The 26,537-nt window shown below is 40.6% G+C and overlaps 2 long non-coding RNA genes across 3 annotated transcripts; both read left to right on the forward strand.

Annotated features, from left to right (window-relative positions):
- The first annotated feature begins 2,777 nt into the window (after nucleotides 1-2,777).
- On the forward strand, nucleotides 2,778-7,894 carry LOC145658509 (uncharacterized). Its single transcript, XR_014124087.1, has 2 exons — nucleotides 2,778-4,658; nucleotides 6,009-7,894. It is a non-coding gene; the product is annotated as an uncharacterized LOC145658509 (long non-coding RNA).
- An 11,666-nt stretch (nucleotides 7,895-19,560) lies between these two features.
- LOC118241223 (uncharacterized) lies at nucleotides 19,561-23,938 on the forward strand. Of its 2 annotated transcripts, XR_014124128.1 has the most exons (4): nucleotides 19,561-19,701; nucleotides 21,475-22,066; nucleotides 22,367-22,415; nucleotides 23,231-23,938. It is a non-coding gene; the product is annotated as an uncharacterized LOC118241223 (long non-coding RNA). The 2 variants fall into 2 exon arrangements; XR_014124129.1 differs by lacking the exon at nucleotides 19,561-19,701 and adding an exon at nucleotides 19,959-20,796 and having other exon boundaries at nucleotides 21,475-22,415.
- Nucleotides 23,939-26,537: the final 2,599 nt, after the last annotated feature.

Below are 26,537 nucleotides of genomic sequence, written 5' to 3' on the forward strand. Positions count from 1 at the left end.
CAAAGATCCTTTTTTTTTAGAACCATGCACAGCATGGACATGACAATGTTGTGCTAAATGGTGTGATCAAACCCTATCATCATCCTTCCCAGCAAAGCCCTGATCTACTCCTTCTGTAGTGAGCTAAATGCTATAAATAAACTCCCAAACTCCTCCACTGCTCTCTCACCATTCTGAGCAGAGCCTGTGCCAGGCCTGCAATATTATCAACTACATCACAGCTCTGTTTTCTCTCTTCCAAATGTGTAGAGAAAACACACACACACACACACACACACACACACACACACACACACATGCGCGCGTGCAATCTGCTCCTGTAGCTCTCATGCCACACCATTGGCAGTGCCTGTAGCAAAGCCTAATCAAGCTAATGCAGGATGCTGCAGTGAGTGTGTGAGCAGAATGAAAGCAAAGGGCAGGAAACAAAGCAGCAACTCCCTCTGCTGTTTATGTGTTTGAGAGTAGCTTCAAAGAGCACTGAATTATTACGAGTAACAGCACCTTCAAGGATCCCAACACAGCCAGCACTGAGGGAGGGAAATCGATGAGGTTTATAAATAGACAGGGAGAAAGCAGGTCCCCACTGATCAGTTCATTCACTAGTGATATTTAATCTAGAGGCTGATTCATATACACAAATGAATATTGATCATCTTTCATATTGTTCACCCCTAACACACACGTGCACACGCATGTACATATGCACACATGCACACAAAAATGGTCATATGAAATGTTATACATGACATATATTACAAATCTATTAAAAATAAAATGTAATATATGTTATATTTTATTAATTGTAATAAATGTGACATTTAAAAAAAATTGAAATTTATTTGTGTATTTTGTCAATTTACTTTTGGGTATTTGAATCTAAGCTATGGGTGTTGGTGTCTGAATGAATGTCTGAATAAGGCTCTGTCTAACTGTGTCAGAGGTGTGGTGTAAGGCTGAAGGGACATGAACATGCTACTGGATTTTGCAAACGTGTGTAGAATTCTCCATGGCAGTAAGGTGGAAGGCAGAATGGAAGTCCTTTCTGGAAGTGAGCTGTTGTAATGTAATACTCTCTCTCTCTCTCTCTCTCTCTCTCTCTCTCTCTCTCTCTCTCTCTCTCTCTTCCCTCTTTTTTTACTTTATCTGTATGTGTGTGGTGGGGTGTGGGTGGGAGTGTGGATATATATGAAACCTTTACTAGTACTTTAAAACCTTTATTAGTAATGATTAACTGTGGAACTGCTGGAGAGGTGCTAAAGATCCAATAACCTCTAGACATTAGCTTTCTAACACACACGCACACACACGCGTACACATGCACACACGCGCACACATACACGCACACGCACATATACACACACACACACACAAACAAACAAAGTAAACATACAAACATAACTGTAAATATAATTCGAATATACATATGCCACTGCAAACAGATAAACATGAAAAAGCCAAAGCAACAGAAGGCGAATAATTTTATAATATTCTAACACGATTAAGGGTGAATGAGACATCTGGTATATATATGTGTGTGTGTGCGTGTGTGTGCGTGTGTGTGTAAACTCAAGTGCTGAACAAGGTTTAAACCTAATTTGGTTCCTGCCTGTCCTGTACACAGACAATAGAATGACGTTAGAGCAGCTGCACTCTATGAGTATCTGTGTTTGTGTGTGTATGTGTGTGTGTGTGTGTTTTCATATGAACATATCCGTTCTTCTCCATTAACCCCTATTTAGGTAACAGTGTAGCTGCAGTGCTCTGTATATTCCTAATTAAATCCTTATTACCTCATATGCACTTCATCATAGTGCACAGTAGTAGCTCTGCAATGACATCACTGCTACATGCTGAGACACTGAAGTACCTATTCATAAACACACCAGCTCTCCTTCCTGAGCTTCCACAGCAGACACACTAGATGATGTGCACTTCACTTGTCTTTAGCTTAAAACTCAACCATTGAGAGATAGAAAGAGAGCAAATGAGAAAAATGAGAAATACAGACAAAGTGAGAGAGAGCGAGTAACAAAATGTAGACAGTTAATGGCTCCCTGGGTGTTTTAAGGTCAGTCTCAAATAGAGAAACATTAAACGGTGGAGTTTTTGCACTTTTTTGCCTCAGATCAGGGCATGTTTCTAGCTCTTCCCAGCAGGAGCAAGCCAGAAGCAGACTTGACTTGTTTCGGTAAAGGCCTCTAACCTCCTGTGTCAGAGGTTAACCCTAAACATGGACTTGTTTTGTAGACTAGTAAATTGAACTTGGATTTGGTGCCACTGTATCCTCTCTTAATTGACTTAAAACTTAAATAAGAAAGCATGATTGTTTTGCCAGGGCCCTCCGTCTGATAGAGGAAATGCTTCCATTTAGGATAGAAACTGAAACATATGCTCTAATGTATGCGCTGGGGGGATTAAAAAAGTGATTGCTAAAAGTTGCTTCACTATGTTAAATAAAGCAGTTGAACATAACTGTACTGGCACGACATGTTTAACACGCTCTGAGGCAGAGAGATGTTTGGGGTGGGTGGAGAAGCTCTGTATTCTGACAGTCCCTGCAATGCTCCACTGTAATCCTCTTAGCCTGTAAGCGCTGGGCTCTCCCTGCAAACACACCCTAAACCCAGCACAGCATGGGACTATGTGGAAGACCACTTGCACAAACATCGACCGCACAGCTCCTTTTGCCTTTGCTTGCTATAGTTTCAACTGCTCGATGCACTGAAATGCCAAATACAGAGGCTAAAGCTCGAACACATGCGCCATGAACCAGCTGCACCCATTCCGAGGTAAATCAAATACACAGTTGCCAATGTTTAAAAAAGCTTTTTGAGCTTTTTACATTTTATTGATTTATTTTTTTTAAAGAACATGAGGACTTTTTCATTTTTATTTTTTCAGAATGCTAAATAGTAGTAGTCCCAGTAATTTTGTAGTTCCAGTAGTATCGTCATTCAGGTCTCCTTTATCAGGTTTTGGATGGATTGGTAGAAGTTCATATTGACTGGTTATAAACATAGTTCTGATGTAGTCAAGCACAGCGTCTGTCTCTTTGGCCAGTTGGTAATCATAGCCTTTTTATGTGCTCGGGAAACCTTTCTGCATACTACGGATTTCTTTAGCTGGTCCTCCTTGGGAAGTGTGTGGTCCCATTGAGCAGTACAAAGCTTCCCCAGCCATGGCTCTCCCCATGCGCTGCTGCTTAGTTTTCTTCCCCACTACTTTGTCCCATAACGTCTTCAGGTTCTTTCTTTCACACTTTGGGTTTTGGTTTTCACTCTCTAGAGCCTCTCTTTCACTCTTCAGATGTTGTCTTTCACTCTCTAGAGTCTCTCTTTCACTCTTCAGGTGTTGTCTTTCTCTCTCTAGATCCTCTCTTTCACTCTTCAGGTGTTGTCTTTCACTCTCAAGATTCTCTCTTTCACCCTTCAGGTGTTGTCTTTCACTCTCTAGATCCTCTCTTTCACTCTTCAGGTGCCATCTTTCACTCTGTTCATTTTTTGTCTCCTTCTGCTTCTCCTCCAACTCCTTCCCACTACATTCCTCCTCAAATTTTCCAATTTTAACACAGTGTAGTTTTCTAATTTCCTTCGTATCTACTCTGTCAGGTAGTTCTTGTTGCAATCTACTCATTGCTTTTTGTGTGTTCCTGTCCAACAAAATCTTCGTTTTCTTCTTCGAAGATCTTCTGTGAGAGCAGCAGAACTGCATTTTGCTGCTGCAACCTCCCATTTCTGTCAACAGACTGACCAATTTTACCTTTGTCAAGCAGATTATAAGAATAGCTATTATGACAATGGTTCCATGTGACATCACAGTTTTGGTTTTGTTGACAATTCCATTGTCATCACACAGAATAGAATAGAATAGAATAAACTATTGTGGGCTTGCTTTCTTTTCACTTTAGCCTTAATTAGATTAATTAGATTCATATGTTTGCTTTAGATTTGCCTTTTTACATTTTATTTATACCATGAAAAACAATACAGAAATAATTAAAGAAGTCAAAGCCTTTGTCACAGTCTCTCCAGACATGCCTTTCTCTGGTTGTCAAAAAGACAAAAGAGATGACTGTGGACTACAGAAGGATGCAAATGCCTCACACCCTAATACATACAGTGAAGAGTGAGAACATACACTCTCTTAAAATCACAAACAATCTCTCATGGTCCCTGAGCACTTTTTCCTTAGTGAAGAAAACTCTGCTTCCTGAGGAGACTGAAGAAGGACAGCATGTCCGTCATCCTGATCTGGTCTGCAACAGCATCATAGAGAGTGTCCCGACCTGCGCCATCGCTGTCTGGTACTGGCACTGCTCCCCCTGCTCTTTTGGATTGTTTAGTTGAATTTAGCAGTCTGCTCTCAAATTTTCTGTGCCTGTTTTCTGGGATTCTGAAATTCAGGCAATGTTTTTGTTGTTCTTCTGCAACACTATTAAAACTCTGAACTCCTCAAACTATTTTACTTCTCTAAATAAATCTGTCACACATTTGTCTAGTACAGAATTATTAGATTTCTTTCTTTGACCATAAGCAAGATACACACATTTACTTTGCACATTTACATATTTCTTTGTCTGTTTCTCTCTATCGCTCTCCTTTTCTCAGAGAGTTGGATAAGAAATTAAGGACACTTCCTGAGGCAGAGAATGATTGGTCAGTAGTACATTAGAATGGCCCTACACACATTTCATAATTCCATATCTTTTCAGTGGTTATCAAAACCATTTATACACTTTTGCAGTTAAACAATGTTAAGATATTGATTAGTGTTTCAGTCAAATCAGTCTAACTCTGAAAGTATGTGTTTACCTTCCATATGAGATGCTATTTAACACTACACACACATCAGATTTTGCAATGAAAAGATGCTTTTTTGCAGCTACTAGATTCCATAAAGACACATGCATACATGATAAAACAAACAAAGGCAAATAGTCAGTGTACACACACACACACACACGTTTTAGGCTCCTTTTGTCATTCAGTTTTGAAAGAAGGAGATGGAGGGCATGTCAGTATGCAGCAGTACCCATAGTATTGGAACAGATGGGTCAGCATGGTAAGGGCAAACAGAACGTTGGTCAGGGTCACTGGTCTCCATTGCATCTCAGTGATTCAAAATTCAGAACTAAAATATTAGAAAAAACACTCTCAAAGCATAGAGGGCCAAGTCAGTAGTTGCACTAATATCAGAATTTGTATCAAGAAATTTTTAAGTGAGAAATTTTTAAGTAAGAAATAAGTTTAGTCCTCATAAAAAATGCTGTAATTTCAACTCTTTGACACTCTTGGAAAAATAAATGTAATATTTTGTTCAAAATATTATTTATTTGGGGAAAAAAGTGATCTGCAGGCACTGCGTATTCTTGCCCTGCTAGAGATGATTAAGAAAAGAGGTTAAATTGATTAGGAATTCTAACCTGCAGTAATAAACAGTATAAATTGATATGAAATGAAATAGGCAGGAGATTAATGAATGACATGGAGAACCCCTCTGTTCGCTACTGTAATATACACACTAATGAGAGGTAGAGGAGCAAGGACTCTTCATCAGGCCCTCAGCCAGCCTGGCACTAGCTCATCAACAGATGTCTCCCTCTCTGAGAGAGAGAGAGAGAGAGAGAGAGAGTCTTATAGAATTATATGCTTTGTTGTCATCTGTGCAACATTACTACAGATTCTTTATAACTCAGTATCTGCAATGTTTGGTTTAGAATCACAGATGAGGATGTGTTTAATTTGACGTGGTTGGTTTACCTCTCGCAAATGTCAATTGACTTCATTAATGTTCCATCTGAAATATTAATGTTCACAGCAGAGACCTCATCAATATTCATCAACCCGGAAACGTTGCACAATCTCCTGTTAAAATTTAATGAGATGGCATGTCTCTAACATAATATGATTTTGTGTGTGTGTGTGTGTGTGTGTGTGTGTGTGTGTGTGTGTGTGTGTGTGTGTAAAGTACATGTCAAGTTCACATGTGTATGTGTTTGTATATAGGTTCAGGAAGAAGCTAAGGGTTTTGACCTCAGCATAGACTTCACTGGTGCTGACATCATCACCAGCTAAGTGACCTGTTCCTCTCATCCCGGTGTGTGTGTGTGTGTGTGTGTGTGTGTGTGTGTGTGTGTGTGTGTGTGTGTGTGTGTGTGTGTGTCTGTGCGTGCGTGTGTGCGTGTGTGTGTCCAGCTGTGATCGGCCCTTACTCATACACATTTCACTTGGCTGACACACAGTGAAAAAAGTGCATTTACAGTCCTCTGTGGTCTCATTGCCAGCCCAGATTTCCAAAACTTATTATATATTTTACATATGTAGTAGTCATTATATATTATTTGAAACTACAATTTTGAACAAAAGACATTTAATTCAGATATCCACATTATTTCATGTCAATAAGTAAATGTTTGGAAAAGTAACATAGTCACACGAGCAGTCCCAACCACTTACAGCTTCCAGCCGAATAAGAGAAGAGCCAATTGTGTCCGACCTGAGCGGGAAGCCTACCCCAGTCTGGGTCTTTCAACTTCTGAACCCCATCTAATTATATCTGCGGCTTCCTCAGGCTGCTGATACTTGACTAGATCCCTATATCTGAGATTTAAACATGGTGTGAATTACAACTGTTACTCTTCAGTATAAAGAAGTGTATGCTATGTGTTGCTGTTGTGCAGCATTGTGTAGTAATATCTAACTGTACATAGTCCTGATATTAATATGCTTGTCATTTCACAGCCGATTTCCCAACATGTCTTCCCAAGGGGTAGAGCTGGGAGAAAGAGAGTCAGGAAGTCTGTGCTGTAACTATAGCTGTGTCTGGAGTGAAAGTGAGGATCCAGACAGCACTCACCTTGACTTATCGGGTAAAGCAGACAGAGAGTGACAGTAAGAGGGAGAGATCAAGGAGCAGTGTGAAGTAGAGGACACCCAGGAGAGTGAGAGAGGAGGCAAGGTGATAGAGCCAGGTTCTCTCTCTCTCTCTCTCTCTCTCTCTCTCTCTCTCTCCCTCTCGGCCTTACTCTCTCGCTCTTATTTTCTCTGCCACTCCCATTCCTTCTTTTTTGTCTTTGTTGCAAGAGTATACATGGCCTATTGCTATGGAGACAGTCAACCATTACAGGTGATGTGTGTGTGTGTGTGTGTGTGTGCGTGCGTGTGTGTGTTGGTCAATGGCATGCTTTCACACACACACACACACACACACCCACACACACACACACACACACACACACAGTCTGCATAATAAAACACACTTTATTTAAGAGTCCACAATTTGGTAAGGTGACCAGCAATTTTAAAATCCACATTCCGCAGTCTGCATTTCTCAAGCATTGCAGATTATTATTATAATGTTAAGTATACAGACGATCTCTATGCTGCATTAGTTCTGCTGTCCTACTGCAGAGGTACACGTGGTCAAAGTGCTGTGTGTGGGGGTAGAGAGAGAGAGAGTGAGGGAGAGTGGAGAGAGAGAGAGAGAGTGAGGGAGAGTGTAGAGAGAGAGGGTGGGAGTGTTAGAGAACAATAATCAAATACAATAGCGCAATCTAGCCAGAGAGACCAATGAAGACTTTGTCCCTAGGGTGTGGCAGTCACTGCTATAGGTGTGTGTGTGTGTGTGTGTGTGTGTGTGTGTGTGTGTGTGTGTGTGTTCCTGTCTTGGAGGGGATCGAACACTTCACTTACCATAAGGAGGCAGATGGCGGATTCAGGCATCAGCTGTACAGCCATGTTCCCCTGCTGCTCCCTCCCTCACCCAAACCTTAGACGCACTGCACAGGTAACACCCAGCACCTCCAGCACACTGGCAATGCCCACGAGACCCCCAGCACAGTGGCTCTCCGCCGTAACGTTCAGAAAACGCAAAGTCAAGACTCAGGCAACACCAGCTTCTGGGCTCCAGGCAGAGAGTTGTAGTGCAGCCTGCTCCTATTGTCCAATGCCTTGCAAGCGCTGGCTGAAAGGTCCACGTGCCAGCCCCTTGTCTTGTCGTTCCGCACAGTCTTTCCCTCTTCCGTCAGGACCCCCGGCTGTTCTGTCTGCGCTCTCTCACACACTCCTGCTTCTGTGACATCCAACGGCCAGTTAAAGCTCCCTCCTCCCCTCAGAATGGGTGCTGGGACATGCACACATGCGCGTATGCACACAAACACACACACACACACACACAAACACACACACACACACACACACACACACACACACACAAGCACTGGCTCCCCTCCTTCTCTCTCCCCTTCATGCACACTCTCACAGGAATGGTGATAGGACATGGATCGGCTTCTCGGGTGGAGAGGAGGGGCAGCAGAAGCCCATACATCCGCTTGTGTACTTTTCCGCTCCCAAATCCATCGCATCACACTGCTAAAAGCAGGGCAATGAACAAGAGAGAAAGAGGGAGAGGGAGAGAGGAAGAAAGAAGGAAGGAAGAGATCAGTCTCGCCTCCAGACTGCCTCTGAACTCATTTCAAGCTCTGCAAGGCAGAGGCACTGGCAAATACAGACATGAGTGCATACACACTCACACCTCAACCCCCCCCCCCTCCACTGTCTGTACATGAAATGGTTCTTATAGTCTTTTTAACCCCTTGTTTGCTAGCAGAAAGCAAATAGAGCCTATAGGGATAAGAGAGAAAGAGAAAGAATGACACAAAAAATAAGAATGAGATAAAAAGAGATCCAGATACGTGAAGCACATGTTGATGAGGGTTGGACTTGCAGAGGCCACATGGCAGTCACGTTAGAAGTGTTGATGCAGTAACTGCATCTGCAGCTAAACTAATGCTGCGTGCGTGTGTGTGTGTGCATGCGTGCGCGGGTCTGTGTATATGTGTATCTTTTTCCATTCTCCACCAAAAAGAGGTCAGGAGGCAATTGTCTCTCTAGAGATGTAACACACTTTCTGCAAACATATCATCAGATAATGGCAGAACACCTTACAACACACCAATGCAAATCTGTTTACATATACAGTTGAATCATGAGAAAGATTATGCAAGGTGAGAATTATGATTTTAATGTCCTCTGGTTCTGTGGCTTTTGATACAGCCTGTGTTAACTGAACATGGTTTTTCTTTTCTCCAGGACAATTGTGTCTCAGTTTTATTGCAGCTTAATGGTTTAATGCTTGGTTCCTAATATACATATACATATACATGCATGCACCCATACACACCTTATTTCCTTGACAAGCTCTTATAGGCCTCTGGACTAATTAATCCCCAAGAAAAGTGAAATGACAAGTATATATACCACAGATTTACCACAGGTGGACTCCAATCAAGTTGTTGTTGAAACAACTGAAGGATGATCAGTGGAAACAAGATGCACCTGAGCTCAATTTTGAGTGTCATGATAAAGGCTGTGAATACTTATGTTCATGTGATTTTTTTTGTTTTTTTATTTTTAATATATTTGTTACAATTCCAAACAAACTTTTTTTACTTTGTCATTATGGGGTATTGTGTGTAGAATTTTGAGGGAATTTTTTTAAAATCCAATTTGGAATAAGGCTGAAACATAACAAAATGTGGAAAAATTGTTTGCATACATGGATGTCCTTACTTGAGCAGTCATAATTCATAATCATAATAATTCACTAAAATGATTCATTATAGCTAATGTTTTGAAATAATGAAATCATAGTGTCTGTGATTTCTTTTTTGTGTAAAGTGTCAGACTTTGTTTTTACTAAGATGTTGGGCCCATCAGTACCACCCTAGCTGCTAAGAACTGCTACTTCCTTTACTGAGCCTGTATTCCTCTGTTCACCACACTGCACTCACACTCAATGTGCAACACAATTAATGTGTGAAGAATTGTGAGTTTACTCAAATCTAATGGCTTTAGTTCACTCATTACACTTTAGTAAATCTAAACTCCAATTTCTTTTTTCTACTGAAAAAGAGATGAGCAATAGCTAATAATTAGTAATAGCTACTCTGCAATCTGAAATGGTTTTTTGTTTGTTTGTTTGGCATACATATTACCTCTTGGATTTTAAAGTTCTTTGAATCACAAAGAAAAACAATACGAGACAGTATGATGCTGCAGTAATTTAATCAAAAGAACAAAATTGATTATTCAGAATAGATTAACAGAGAGGAATTAGGTCAAACCTTCTAATCATGTTTTTGTCAAATGTAATACTGTATACATACTACATTAAAATGACAGAAAAAAGAAAAGAAAAGTATAGGAAAATACACTATTATGAAGTTATGCATATTGGTCAGCATCATCCTCAGTTATAGCCTTCATCTCAGTTGCTGGTTTTTCTTCCTCCACCTTCTGAATTGGTTCCTTCATTGCATCTATTGCCTTCTTCAGATTGAGATTGTCCTTTTCACTCAGTGGGGCCAGTGCTGGGGTAAGGATTGTCTTGATTTGAGTTATTCTTTCTTCACATCTGTTGTGAAACTCCTTCCTGTTTTTTGCTGCAAGGCTGTTGATACCATTTTGGGCAGATTCGCATTCCATCCCTAACTTGTCAATCTCTGCAAGGAACTGAGGTGAGTTTGGATCCATGGTCATCAGTCTTCCCAGAGTACTGACATTGTTCATCAGGTACTGGACAGACACCTCAGTGTAAGTGGTAGACATCATGTTAACCAAATAGGCGTAGGCAGAAGCATTCAGAGCATTAGTGTAGATTTTGTCTTTGACAAACATGCTGTAGGTGTAGCTGTTCTCTACAGCTATTTCAACGGTCTGCTTAAAATTTTTAAGATTTTCACTAAGAGTGGTCTTAACAATGTTTGAAATGATCTGAAAGAAGTGCACCAGTTTCTCCCACTGTTCTTTCACCTGCCCCATGATTTCCAGGCCTTTCGCTAGCACCACAATTCTCTTGTTGAAGTCGATCTCCTTGAGATTATAATGTTTCAGATCACTCACAATTTCAGCAAGAGCTTTTTTCTTCTGATCCAAGTTGTCCATAGTCTTCTCGTTCCGTTCATTTGCAATTTTTAGCTGGGTTTCAGCCATTTGTAGACGTAGATGAGATTGTCTTAAGTGCATCTGGACCACATCTGTATTTGCCGAGTCATAGATTTGCTGTTGACTTGACTTGGGGGGCGTTGTCGAGAAAGATGGCTGATTTGTAAAAGACTTGCCTTTGGAATAAAAGGCCATGGCCCTTACATTCAGTTCGTCAATGGCTTTAATAAGCTCCTCTGTTTTGGCATCATCACATTTCCCCTCTGGAGCATATTTACCTAGCTCTGTTAAAGTGGAGATAGCCTTGTCACAGATGCCTAGTGCCTCGGATTTAATTGGGCATTCAGCTTCTTGCTGTATATCTCTGCTGACTTGCTGAAATAGTCCCACCAAGTAATCAGACTTTACCGTTTGCTTCTCCTGATCATACACCTCAGGCCAATTTATTTCCTTACCTTTGCAAAGTTCTTCCATTTTCTCAACCACTAGTAGAAATGTTATAGATTTAGAAAATATGTTACTTGTTGCCAACATTTCATCCACGTTACTCTTCATTCCAGTGGCCATGTTTCTGTGGCTTTCAGGAGTGCCTTTTAAGTTTTTGATCACATGTGTTATGGCTTTTGGTGTAATAGTGTCCGCTTGGAGATAGGTTTGGATAATTTGTCCTGGAAGAAATTCTGTTGCAAACGCACAGGCTATTGATATTGCTTGCTCTGACATACTTGATATTAGCTTCAGGCCAAAAAGGCCCCATCCACTTGGCAAATCTTTCATTGCTTGCTGGTAGGCCCTTCTGTCCTCAGCTAATCTTTCATTAGCCAGATTGAAAGCAGCCTCGGCCCTGTCGCTTGCCTCCTTAGCTTCAGCCCGTTTAATCTTTGCTATCTCAATGTTTTTCTTGATTTCTTCCATCTCCTCATCATGACTCTGTCTTGCATTCACCAAAGCCTCCACCAGTTCTTGCATCAGCTTGATGATATCTGAGAATTGTTTCTCAGTCATGATGGCCAGGTTTAAGCATTCTGATGATATGTGCGCAATGTTCTGAAGCTCAGCTGGTAAGAAGGCTTGGACAAGACCATCATCCTCCTGTATTATGAGCCCAACTGAGTTTTTGATGTACTCTGGAACCTGTCCGGTGTACATACGAATTTGGTCCATGTTCTTGTGAGCAACATTAAAGGCTTGCCAGCAACCATTACATACTTGAAAGAGGCAGGCCCTAAAAGAATTGGGGTATCTGATGAATTTGAACCCGTCTTTTGGTGGATTTTTATTGATGGAGAAGTCATCTGCAGCAGAAATGCGTACCAGCTGAGCCAGTAAATCGATGGAGACGGGTGCCGGCAATAGATACTGCTCCCAGTTAGCATAGGGCTGCATCAGCAGCATGATGTCATTTCTGTAATCCTGTGCTTTGGTGAAACTCTTAGTAGCTTGGTTGAGCTTTGACAGCGCCATTGTTTTCCCTAAAATAGAGTAAGGCAGAAAATTTGTATAACATAAAGCCATAATAAGACAATCAGGAGATTCAGCATTTATTATTTCTGTACTATAAAGCAGTTAGCACTAACAACAACAGCACCTGCAGTGTTTCATCCACTAAACAATTTCAGATTAGAACACATCATAAGTTACATGTGGTTGCTTAGTAGTTTTTTTTTTCCTTCACAACAAGTGAAGTAAAATTAGTAGAAAGCAGAAAATAATACTATTTTAACTACCCACCATTTTACAAAATTAATACTCTTTGATTGAGGAGCATTTAAATGCTTTTTTTCATAAACATTGTTTTTTCATAAACTTCATTATGGTGTAGACTTCAACAAATTCACTATACAGTATATTTCATAAAAAAGTTGATGAATGTAAACAGAAATTCATATTATGCAAACATAAACTCACAGAAATCTGTAGAGGATAGAATAGAACGGTTTGTACCTGAAGTACTGTGGATACCTCTTGAAGAAGTGAGTAGTTGAAGTAGTAGCCTACCAGACTAGATGCTGTTCTGCTCCAAAACAACAACTTTTATATCATCCTTTCATATTTGTCAGCAAAGCAATATAACTGTGTCCTGCAAAAATATGCAGTCTGAGTTGTAATTCTGAATTCTACAGAACAGCTTTACTTCCTATAACTACTGAAATTTCTTTGTTTTTCGTGTCTTTATTTGGATCCCCATTAGCTGAGGTAGCAGCTGCTCTTCCTGGGCTCCACCAACAAAACTGTGTACTCCCATGATCATAGTTGGTAACTTGTTCCATACTGTGGTGACCAAGACAATACAGATCTGCACGCTGCATCTGTTTTGGGTTTTGGTTTAACTAACCTGCCTGGCAGTGTGACTATGTTGAGCTCTCGCATAATTTATATTGTGTTTACTATCACAGATATTCCTAAAGACGCCCATTAGACCGCAGGCCAGCCTCTCCTGAGCTCTGAGCCATGAGAGAGGCATGCTCGCTCTCCTTACTGACAGGGCAGTGTGAGGCTTGCAGATTCATTCTCAGCTAACCAGAGCTTAGACAGCTCTTTCCTGACAGCTCCCCTGGGAAACACCACAATGAAAGCATCTAGGGGAGGAGAAACTGCTGTTTTACCATAGACTAAACCCATATATACTTTGTTTTGTTAATAACAAATGCCACAGTAAAGTCAAGTAATACGATTCCGACCATTATTTTCTTGTAAAAATATCTTGTCGATCATTTTTGTCAGTGCTGTGCACGTAGAATGATCTGCTTTATAGGCATGCTTGAAATCAATGATTCATTAAGTGAAAAATAGTAGATTATCTGCTCAAGAATAACTTTTTCCATTAGGTTGCTCAATACAAAAGAAACTAATTCCAGGCAAAACACACCATTCTAAATTTGATAATAATAGCCCAAAAGTAACACCAGCAACCTTTGAAAGGATGATCAATACAATGTTTGATAATAATAATAATAATAATAATAATAATAAGAAGAAGAAGAAGAAGAAGGAGAAGAAGAAGAAGAAGAAGAAGAAGAAGAAGAAGAATTTTATTCTAATTAAGAAATTACGGGCATTTCTTGTTACCCAATGGCACTTTACAAGTTCATACAATATAAAAAAGGTCAAATAAAATATAAAGAAGATTCAAATATATAAATAAGATAACAGGAGGGAGTAAAACTGGTTAAAAAAAATAGACATAATATTGATGCAAGTGCATACTATAGTAACCAATTAAAGGTTGAAATGATCTCAGACAAAGAGATGAGTTATGAAATTCTTGTAAATGAGCAGCTGGAGGAAGAAGCCTTGGGTCTGCAGCTCCAGAAACGCCAATAGTGCAGAGTGTGATGTGAGGGACAGAGAGCAGATGAGTGTCAGAGGGATGGAGACAGAGTGAAGGAAAAGACATATGAGGAACACCAGAAAGGGATGGACAGGATAGACCATGAGGGCAAAAACCAAGAGAAGGATTTTGTACTGCACACAGCCACGAACAGGAACCCAGTGTAAATGTTTGAGTGTAGTAGTTATATGTTCCCTTAAGCTGGTGTGTGTAAGAACTCCAGCAGCCATTTTCTGAATGTTCTGCAGCTTCTTTAACCTACAGACAGGAAGCCCATAAAGAACAACACTGCAGCAGTCTAATCAACATCGCACAGCACTGTATTAGCCTAATCAGCATCACACAGTGCTGCAGTAGTCTAACTGGTATCATACAGAACTGCAGTAGTCTAGCTGGCATCACACAGCACTTCAGTAGTCTAATTAGCATCACAGAGCACTTCAGTAGTCTAATTAGCATCACACAGTGCTGCAGTAGTATAATCATCATCAAAAATGCATAAATAAGAAACCTTGTATCAAAATTTGCATGCCTATATCCTTACACATAGATATATTTGCTGACTATTACGCCATTGTAACATTTTTTAAACAAATTAATTGCAATAACTAAACAATTGAATAATTTAAATTTAATGTCTCTTATACAATCATAAAGCTGACTAAGGCTGACAACCAATCAATAGGAGAACTTCTACCTTAAAGGATTAGTGTGACGGTTGAGTCTAAGGCATTGTGGGAATTGGAGAAATAATTGAATCATGTAGGTGTAACATAATGAAGAGAGGATAATTTAATAAAACATAGAAGGCTAAGGTTAGTCTAATTTTAATTGGCCCAGGCCATTCACTACCACTAAATGACTAAATAGGGATGTTGTGCCCTCTAGTGGGTGAGTCAGAGATAATTATGCAACAAAAATACTTGTGAAGTCTGGTATGCTTTATCATTAAAGTTGCTATAAGATCTTTTTTGGAAACACTTTGACTAAACTGTTTTATGTATTTGTAGCTACCAATAAACCTCTCTTGTAGGAGGATATATTCTGTATCTGTTAATTCTATGTGTACATTCAGCACATGGAATCTGCCAACATCCATTCCTGCATGTTCTTTCAGGATCAAGGCCTCTGGAATGGTGACTGATGTAGCAGAGCACCTAGGCAACTTTCAGTATGTGATAAAAATGAAAAATAATATTGAACAAGCTGGTATGCATGCCCACATGTGCACACACAAGCAGACCTTTCTTAACCTCTACTCTTGCCAAGCCCAGTTCACCTGTTTCTTACAGTTTATGGAAGTTACTGTTTCTCCTTTCAATGTTCCTGTTATTAAAGACACATTTGTTACATATGTTTAATGTTCATAGGAATCATTATTTGTGACTTAATATTTTAATTTCAAAGAGCTGGACAAAGACTTTGAATTCCTCTGAACAGTACATGGAGATCAGATTACATCTCAGTAAGATGCATGATGAGATCTTGTACTGCAGCTTGTGTTCATTGTAGTTTTCCATGGAATGACCATGAGATTTGCACTAAATAGATGCCAGTCAGTTCAGTCAGCAATATATATTGCTAAAAAGATTCCCCTATGTTCTAACAGGCAAAACCTGTATGTCTAGGTTGGATGTAATCATTGAATTAGAACTGAAATTTAATTAATTAGTAAGATGCACAAAATATGGTTGTTTTTGATTGTGTAATGTTTTCCTTTTCCACATATGCCTTTCAGCACTTTAGTTCTGTTTAGTGGTTTATATTTCAGTGGAAACAGGTCCTTACATATTCCGCAGAAAGCAAAAAATAAAAACAACTAAACAACTACCAACTAATAAAGATGTCAAGTTGAACATGGAAAGTCTTGTTTTGTTTATTCATCTGTTGTTGTGGTTTCTCTTTATGCCGTTCTGTTGATTTGTATCCACTTCATGGCAGGTTGAAAATGATTTGATTCTGTGAGACATTTGGAGGAAGTGTGAGTACAGAAAAAAGCATGTAACTGAAGCATGACATTCTTTAATAGGCTGTATCACTTTTTCTTCTGTGAGTCTGTGAGGACCTCATAAAGCATGGCTTGTGGCAAGTGGGTTAGTACAAGGGTAAATATGGGATAGGAGTGTCAGACGAGAGGCTGATGCCTCTTGCCATGAAGCAGACCCTCCAGCAGATCAGAGTGCTCCTGGACTGGGACAGTGGTCTGATCTCCTTCTTTGATCCTCTCAACAACAGATATGTGCACACCTTCAGACAAACATTCACCAAGCAAGCCTATCCATACTTCTATAATGTTTGTCCTGCTATGAGGGTGTTACCAGAATAGGCTGCAACCACTAAGGACATTATGCTAGTGTAATGGAAAAAAGGAACCTAGTCTATTGAAAATGAACACATTTCTACTTGATCATCATTTCAACAAGGGTGCACCGTGAGATAACATTTATTATTGTAATTATGGATGGCCTTTTCCCACTTGGCCAAAGTTTTTGCTTTTGGCTCAGTTTTCCATTGCTCTGAGGTTGTCTGCTTGAAGGATTCAAACCTAGTTTAAAGGTAATCAGACTTTCTTTTGTTTCCTGTGATCATATACCTTCAATCATTTAATGTGATAATGTTATTTCTATTTAGGAGTTGTTTTCCTTGTGCACGCAGATGCATGCAATTGAGAAACCATTGTTTAGTGAAAAGAATCAAATTTGTTGGCAACTTCCTGGATTTTCATTTATTTGCAATTTTCCTCAGAACTGTTGTGAGAATACACACTCCCTGATAAACAAATATAAAAGGTTTATTGTAGATATTTCCTGTCCACTAGACACCTCCAATGTTTGCTGTCTAGCAAATGTCAGCTGGGTTTACTAGTTTCTGGGAAAACCCATATTATGTGTATCACCTTCATGGTAACCTTTATAATCTCTGGACCTTTAGCTTTGCTGTTGATTTTCTCAAATACCCCAATATGGTCTTATGTAGCATTAAGGCATGCTTTAAAATCTTCTAAGCCAAGTGAAAAGCACTCAGGTATTTACTCTTAAGTGCTGATCATACTGCTGTTTTACTGTGATGTTTTCAGCGTTGTGTAATTACTGAATAGGGCTTAAATAAAACCATTGTCATTGTAAGAAGGCTCAACAGCAGTACTCATCTACTGAAAAAACAAGATGTGGGTTAAGATGAATCTACTTCCCTTTTCATGTACACTGAAAAACATCAGTTTTTCAAATGCTAGGATATATTTTGTCTACAAACACATTTCTATGTATGGTCTTTCTTATCTTTTATAGCATCAAGGGTTCTTTGGAAGGTCAGCAGAAAATGGAAGAGAGGAAGCTGTGTGTGAGTGAATGCTTGTGTGTAATGGCGTTTTCTATGTTGAGTGTAGCTCTATGATGTACTCTGGAGAGCTGAAGTTTGAGAAGAGGACCATGTCTGCTCAGGTGGAGGGGGGTGTTCATGGCCTGCACTCGTAAGTCTTCGTCCTCTCTGCTCACTAAACTCCTACTACCGAATCCATCATGCTCAGTGGCTCTTTTAGGGAACACTCCACCAACTGTCAAGCAGTGCCACAAAAGCACTCAGGGACTGGAAAATAACCTGTGTGTGTCTGTTCTCACAGTTTGCAGTCACAGTGTTATGAATAATAATACACAGTAATAGACCCCTGCTGATCTCCACTGAAATCTGAATGGACATGAAGCTGACAATTTATTTATGAATAATTAATTCAGATAAATTGTGGGTTTCTAATAGATAACAGGGTCATGACATAATGAGTAATGCCTCTATAGATTTCTATTCATGTCTTCAAGTAATTCATGTACATACATTTAATTGAAATAAAACTGGCTTTGGCATGACTGGACAGAGCATTGTAATGTAAACGTCAGTACTATGCACATTTTGCAGTGTGGACTTTTATAAACTCATCAGCTCTGTGCAGACATAGACTGTAGAGCTCTATATTGAATTGTGGATGAGCATATTAAAACCACAAGGGGGAGCTTCTAGAAAATAGATAACATACATACACACACACACACACACACACACACACACAGAGAGAGAGAGAGAGAGAGAGAGAGAGAGAGAGAGAGAGAGAGAGAGAGCGCTGAAAAGAGAAGATGAAACAGAGCTGTTTAATGTTCAACAAATGGAAAGAAGAACAAAATTATGAAAATCAGTAGAACTATTAGCAAAGTTGAAACTAGTTAATATTTAGTGACAGTACTTGTGGTAGCAAAGTGTACTTAAAATCAGACATTAGCACACTAAAACATTAAAGCATTAAGATAAATCCTTTATGCAAATGCAGTTGTTTGTTAAAGATTGTTTCTTTTAGAAATATAAGTTCTTATCACACCTGTATTAGAATATGAGCCCAGGAGAGTAACCCTAGAACACTAGGAACATTTATGTTACAATTTCCTTGCAAAATCACAAGCCTGATGTGAATATTAAAATAAGAACAACAAATAGATACACCTGTTATCATTTTATTATCCATCTTCACATAATATAGGGAAGGTGCATATGTGCTCATTTCTGCTTTGTTAAAAAAGCACTGACATTTTGCTGCATCAAACATTTGTGTGCCATGCATTTAGTGTGTAGCATAACAACAAACAAATTCTGCAAACTCCTACTTTATGAGCATTAAAGGCGGTTGGGCAGAGTGTTGAGTGAAGCTTCAGAGCTTGACTGTAACCTTGTTATATTTCAATGGCAATGAGGGCAGTACAGGTAGTGACTAAGAGGCTTTCCTTCCCAATCCCTCTGAATGTTGTCTCTGACAACATTCCAGACAGCACTTTAGAGAAAACAGTAGTCCAATGGCAGCAGACAGGCCTTTTTAGGGATCACCACTTACAGAGTCTTACCAAGACACCCAGTAGCTTTATTTTGTTTGGGACGAAGCCTCTATCAGAGCCGTATTTCATTCTACCTGATTCAGCTGCTGCTTGTATGATGCATGTTGGATGAATCTCTTACTCTGCTCCTCAGCTAAGAGAAAGCTCTCCATCTCGATCTGAGGAACAAACTTGGATTGTGTGCGTGGCTCCAGCACAACCACTGGTGAATGCGCACGCAGTGTCCCAGGAGCCGCTCTGTGGTGCAGGTGGAGAGGGGAGGTGGGCGGAGGCCCGGGGCGTCAGCTCACGCAGGGTTGTAGAGGAGGATTGGAGTACTGGACATCGCTTACATGGAGGGCCATGTCTATGAGCACTTTGCCAATGGCAAGCACGACAGCTACCAGATCGACTACCGCCTCATTGTGGGCGACACAGAGCCAGCCAGATTGCAGCTGTCGCCTCGCGACCCTGAGCACCAGGGGCCATTTGGCCACAACACATCTCATGGGCATGAGACTGCAGCTCAGCGCTACAGCGCCACGCGCATCCAGGCTGGCTACGAACCAGAGAGGTGAGACTCCTACGGTTTCAAAGGAGTGCTGATCAGCAAAATTAACCATGTTTGCATCACTAGGTTAACGTTAGTGTCACTAAACAAGTTCATTAGGAGTGGACTTTATTTTTCTTTTGGATTGTGTACTTTTAAACTGTTGCACAGACTGGGTTGGGTTCTCAGTGATGTGCAATTTTAGCCCAATTCCATATTGTTGGTCTCAGAAGAACACATTCCTTTCGGGGATTATCATCACATAAAATAGACCTATACATTTACAGTCTCTACAGAGAAATACAGTCATGTCATAGTATAATAAAATGTCCTAATGTGTAAATAGTGATGTTTACTCATTTATAATGTCCAGCACTACTCAAATATAACTGCTTGCCTTCTTTGCCCATCATATTAACATTCCCATGTCAGCAGAGTAAAAAGGACCATAAATCTGATTAAGAATTATATTATCAAGACCGATATAATCTGTGTTGTAGAACAGATATGAAAACATTTTGCCATAGCAATGCTCAAAAGCATCACATTCCATTTGTTTTACAGACCCATATCTCTGTACATTTCAATTTACAGAATGGACTAAATTAACTTCCAGGTGTTTAAAGCTCAGTTGGGGGCTGTGTCAGATCCTTTGTGAATAACATAATAAAGTTGAGTATTGGGCAGCCTGACCACGGCTTCAAAACGATTGTGTGGATTTGCTACATCACCAGTCCTCCTTTTATAAGCAAGATGATTATTTCAACCCAAGTCAAAAACATTTTTTGTCTCATCCAAACGGAATTTTCACACCTGAACTATTAGGCCACCTAATAGCGTGGACAGTAAAACAAAGGCGCATCGCCCGTCTGCTCTCTCTTAACATGTCCCGTCGTCATCCACCACGTTGAGAGGATGAGAGTTTTCTCAAACTGAGCAGGTCGAGTCTTTAAAATGTGTAAACTCCAACTGTGATTCTGGGTGATTTAGCTAAGGGCTAGACTTTCGCTTGACTTTGAGAGATGCCACAGAGGCTAGTCTGTAACGGTCGCAGATGAAGACCAGCTGTGTTCCTTGACGTCGTTTTTTGTTGTCTGAAGTACGCGACGCTATCGTCTTGTGAGTAACCCGAGAAGCGGGATTTTCATTCACATTCACTAAGAATAAAGCATCATTGTTCAGTCTTGGAAGTATATCACACTAAATCCGTGTGTACTACTTGAGTACGATAATGACGGTTGTTGTTTGCATGCTGCGAATGCGAGACATCGGCTCTCCCGAATAAAAGGATAGCACGTCGAAATGGAGAAAGGGCAAAGCGTAACGAATAGAAATAGCTTTAGCATCCTCGGCCAACACCCACTGGATAAATATTTCGATCCGCGGATCAGTAAAACGCTTACGTTTTAACTCTGTTTACATGAGAGCACAGACAGAATAGCCTTTCTTTAGCGTACATCTACTTCTGATGTGACTTGTATTTGCTAGGTTGTTAGTATAATGTATTTTTAGTATCAGCTATTTCTTTATTAATTATTTGTATAACACACTTGTAAGGTTACAATCCCACTAAAATAAGGCTTTGATGTTTTTATAGTATTCATAAATTTAAAAAAGAAAATTAGTTTCTTTTAGGTATTGTGTGTGTGTGTGTTGTGGGTAGAAGGGGGCATAATATCTTAAATGGGGCAGCAATTAGCTCAATAAAATCCCATGAATCTCTCTCTGTCTCTTTCTCTGTGTGTGTGTATGTGTGTGTGTGTGTGTGTGTGTGTGTGTGTGTGTGTGTGTGTGCAGTATGGCTGACTACCTGATCAGTGGGGGTACAGGCTATGTGCCTGAAGATGGGCTCACTGCCCAGCAGCTTTTTGCTATCGGAGATGGTCTCAAATACAGACTTGGAGATCATGACCTCTCTTGTTCTGCTTTTCAAGTAGGGCAGTGCAAATAGCTTTCTTTGATGTTATCAAAGATGTGAAGATGTATCCCTAGGCACTATCTAGCTGAGCAGTGGTCTCTGTCTATTTCTGCCCACTAGGCCGCCATCTTTAATCTCTGTAATGGAGGCTTTATCTGCACTAGATCCCACACTAGAGGACACTCTCAACTGTGGCCTTATGATTGTCGTACTGCTGGGATGCTCTCTCTCTCACACACTGATGTTCGCATACGCTGCTCTATTCTGTTTACAGTTAGGCTTCCTTTGGCTGCCTCTCTGTCTCCCGTGTCCTCTCAAGCAGTGGTGGGACAGTAATGCCACTTTAATGGATAGGCTGTGACATGACGCATGCTTAAGAACATTAACAGGACATCATTGGACAACATACTCTTAGGTAGATTAACTTATTCCATACTCCAGAATATGCGCTCAACTCTGCAACTCAAGCAGGTATGTTCAATTCTTGCTACTGGGACATGAAGTTTGAAGTTGAAATTGACCTCACATGTATGCACACAAAGTGTCCGAGCTTCTGCTAGTCGCAGGTGGCTATGGGAGCAATCATCAGTCATGTCTCATAGTTCTATCAGCATGGGTGTGTGGAGCTCCCCACGGTCATTTGGTATATGATGCACTAACTGATACGAAAATGTGAGGGTGTAGCATGTATGTCTCAGTGAACTAATTGGTATATATTTTTTTATTTGGCTTGTTTTTCTTTGTTTGTTTGTTCTGTGGTCTTTGATTCAGTGATTTTCTGATCCTGCCTGGCATCATTGACTTTACCTCAGATGAAGTGGTGAGTACTTTTGCAAAATGCACCAAAACAGCTCAGCAGGTTTCCTGACATGCCCCATAAGGGCTTACCAGTGTGTGTGTTTCAGTAAATACAGCACATCTAGTAATGATTTAGTGGAGGGGGCGGGATCTTCCTAATTAATTAGGGAGCTGGCGGTCTCCTCTACCTTCAGTGAGATGGAGGAGCTGAGTCAGTTGCCATGTAGTGCGAACACGACTACAACAGAGGGTGGAGTGTGGCATACTGTAAGAGAGGGATGAAGGAGTGCAAATAAGATGTGCAAAATAGGTGGTGTTGGCATCCCAGGTGCATAGGGTGTGTTGTCACAGGCAGAGAGGCTGAGGGGTGTGTGGGTGTGTGTGTGTGTGTATGACAGTGTGAGGGAGGCGCAAACCAAAATTCCCATGTGTAATGGATATGGGATAGTATATATTGTGGTATTTATATTTGGTGTTACATTTTGTGTGTGTGTGTGTGTGTGTGTGTGTGTGTGTGTGTGTGTGTGTGTGCTAGAATGTGGGAGAGAACGTAGGATGTTTTTGTCTGTCTTACCACAGGGAGGTTAAACTGATGCCCTGCTTATAAAAACAGCAATATTTGTGCTTTGAATGAGCACATCCAAGTCACTTGAAGTCAAATTAATAATGGGATAGAGATGTGTGCATATGTGAAAGCTGTCCAAAGTAACACCCCAAACTGTTCTTATCTTTGTGCAATGCATAGTCTGTATGAAAATACAAGCATGAACATAAACAAAGATAATTGTTCTGTAGAACATTGGTTCCTTTCTGTTACCATTTGCGTCTGTCATTCAGGATCTGACCTCTGCTCTGACCCGGAAGATAACCCTGAAGACGCCGCTTATTTCCTCCCCCATGGGTACTGTGACTGAATCCTCCATGGCCATCGCTATGGCTGTGAGTATCCCCCACACACTCAAAACCATGAAGTCCTGTTGCTTTTCCATTTAGCTTTCTGTGATTTTGTATTACAGCTCATGGGCGGTATTGGGATCATCCATCACAATTGCACCCCAGAGTTCCAAGCAAATGAAGTCCGGAAAGTTAAGGTGTCAAACTTTCAGTGAATTGTCTTAATAGGAATATAATGAACAACACGTTGAACATGCAGATTTACACACAAGCTTCCCTGAGGCCTCTCATCAGCAGAGCAATATATGGTGTCATGGCAGAAATTCGAGCAGGGCTTCATCACGGATCCGGTGGTGATGAGTCCACAGCACACGGTCGGAGATGTGTTTGAGGCCAAGGTGCGACACGGCTTCTCTGGAATCCCTGTCACCGAAACCGGCAAGATGGGCAGCAAGCTTGTGGGAATCGTGACGTCACGAGACATTGACTTCCTCTCAGAGAAGGACTATGACCGGCTGTTGGAGGAGGTTTCTGATTCATCTTTGATTGTACATACAATATACAAAAGGTTTTTAAAAACACAAATGAATCACATATGACATACAATGCTTAAAAATATAGGTGGAATAGAACTATCATGAAATTGTGATATTTCTGTGTCAGTGTGTGAAAGAGGGCAATATATATATATATATATATATATATATAAAAATAAAAAATGTGTATATATATAAGTGTGTGTGTGTGTGTGTGTGTGTGTGTGTGTGTGTGTGTGTGTGTGTATAAAATCACATTCTTTAAACTCACATCTTTTTGTGATTTATTTGTGATATTTGCCAGGCAATGACAAAGGGAAGATTTAGTGGTTGCACCAGCAGGTGTTACACTCAAAGAGGCCAATGACATCCTGCAGTGCAGCAAAAAAAGGTCTGATTCTTCATCTTTTCAGCTTGAGAAGTGAAACTGCTTCTAAAGGACTTTGAAAGGTTATTTTCACTTCTCCACTTCTTCTCTGAGTAACGGGTCGGTCGTGGGGACGCTTGTTGATTGCAGGTAAACTGCCCATTGTGAACGACAGTGATGAGCTGGTGGCTATAATTGCTCGCACTGATCTGAAGAAGAACAGAGACTACCCTCTGGCCTCTAAAGACTCCCGCAAACAGCTGCTGTGTGGCGCTGCCATCGTTACCCGTGAGGATGACAAGTACCGGCTGGACCTGCTCGTGCAGGCAGGAGTGGACGTGGTGGTGCTGGTAGGTCTTAAGGTCCTAAAGGGAGTGGGATTAGTCTCCATCCTGAGTATGGTGCCTGAATCAAATGACAAACTATTTTTGCTATGAGGCTGTGTAACACAGGACTGTGATTGGACATAGTGAATTTGGTCTGAAGGCTGTGTCTATTGTTTTAGGACTCATCTCAGGGAAACTCGGTGTTTCAGATCAGCATGATTAACTACATTAAACAGAAGTATCCTGAGCTCCAGGTGGTGGGGGGGAATGGTGAGTCACAGTTCTCACATTTGCTTGTTCTGTAAACTGAGAGGGTTGAGGTAGGTAAGAATTGATGGTGTTTGGTTCTTTTCATTTGTTGCTGTGTTCACTTTCATCCTTCTCTCTCGCTCTGTCTCTGTGTATGTCTGTGTAGTAGTGACAGCTGCTCAGACGAAGAATTTGATTGATGATGGTGTGGATGCTCTTAGAGTGTGGATGGGTTATCTTTGATAAGACATCGTATACCAGAAAATTGTTTAAAAGATGGTAATAGCTAAACCACCAGACATAATAGTGATGGATAAACAGCAGAAAAGAGTCATAGTGACGGATGTAGCAATCGCAAGAGATAGCAACATCAGCAACAAGGAACATGAGACGCTAAAAGAAGAGGAAACACTGGCTCTGGTAGCAATCAGGGCACCAGGGGTTTAGGGACGATGACCATCAAACTGGGAGAGTGGCTCCAGCAGATCCCAGGAACAACATCCGAGATCCTCATCCAGAAGAGTGTAGTCGATGGAACACTTGGGATACTATGCAGGCAAATGTATATATTGTAAATTCCTGTTCTTTTTTATCAACATTCTTAGAACATAATTACTGTTCTAAGTTTACAACATCTGGTCGAGGTTTTCGTTTATTCAAGATGCATCCTGTAGTGCCTTTTCACATTTTTGCACTATTTCTTTATTTTGAGTCAAATGTTTCAAATAAAATAATACAATCCACAAGGAAATGAAAACGAGAATTAAATCAAACTTATTGTTTCAGAAAGATTACTACTCATTCACACACCAGGACGCTACATCTTCTGGAGTATTATGCTCACGTTTCTAAACTTTTAAACATTATAATGTATTTCAGTTATGGAAATCAGTTAAACACTATAGGAAGGCCTACAACAGGAATGTACTACAAATACCTTCCTACTCCAGCACCCCTAATCGTCCACTCCCAATGGTGGGATATCCCTGAATAACAGTTGAATGCTATCTTTGCCTATATTTGCCTCTGTCTGTCTTTCAGGAGACTACAATATGAGAGTTACACACTAACATAAAAGATGAATAATGAATTAAGTAAATGCTGCACCGGCTAACATCTACTTTCTTCCCTGTTTTATTACCTGTATTATTATTTATAATATTTGTGAGCTGAAAACATGATATCCACCAAAAACATGATTCACTGACTCATGAACAATGTCAACAAATCTACACACACACACACACACACACAGCAGGTGAGTTTTCTGTGGTGGCAGATGGGTCCAAGTGGGCTCATACTGGCCCTGCCCACATGTCGCCTCCTGCAGGTGTCAACCGTAGCCACTGTGCTCCATGTGCCCTTTCTCCTCTGCCACTGCTGGGAGAGGGCTCTGCCCACCCTCCTGACATGCTCCGCTACGCCTCCTGCATACCCCCTTTGTGCTTCAGACAGAGGCCAAATCCACTGGCTTTGCTGGTTCCAGGAACAGCCTGAGGTTGTCCAGGAGAGTGAAAGAATGCTATACCTTGCAAGGTATGATGGTCTTCATTGAAATGGGGGTTAAAAACATTTCAAGCCAGTGTTTTGTGCACTGACATCCCTCCTGCTACCGAAGGCCACCCGAGTGTTTCTTGTGTTTGTGAGTGTGAGGCAAAGGAGTGTGAAAGTGTTTGTGTGGATCAAGATGTAAATGCATGAAATGAAACGTACTGAGGCTATGTTTATTGTCACATATTTTATATCTAGAATGTTGGCCTACCTCCAAGTGA

The sequence above is a fragment of the Electrophorus electricus genome, chromosome 6 (genome assembly GCF_041902795.1).
Source record: "Electrophorus electricus isolate QZ-2024a chromosome 6, ASM4190279v1, whole genome shotgun sequence".
Lineage (NCBI taxonomy): Eukaryota > Metazoa > Chordata > Actinopteri > Gymnotiformes > Gymnotidae > Electrophorus > Electrophorus electricus.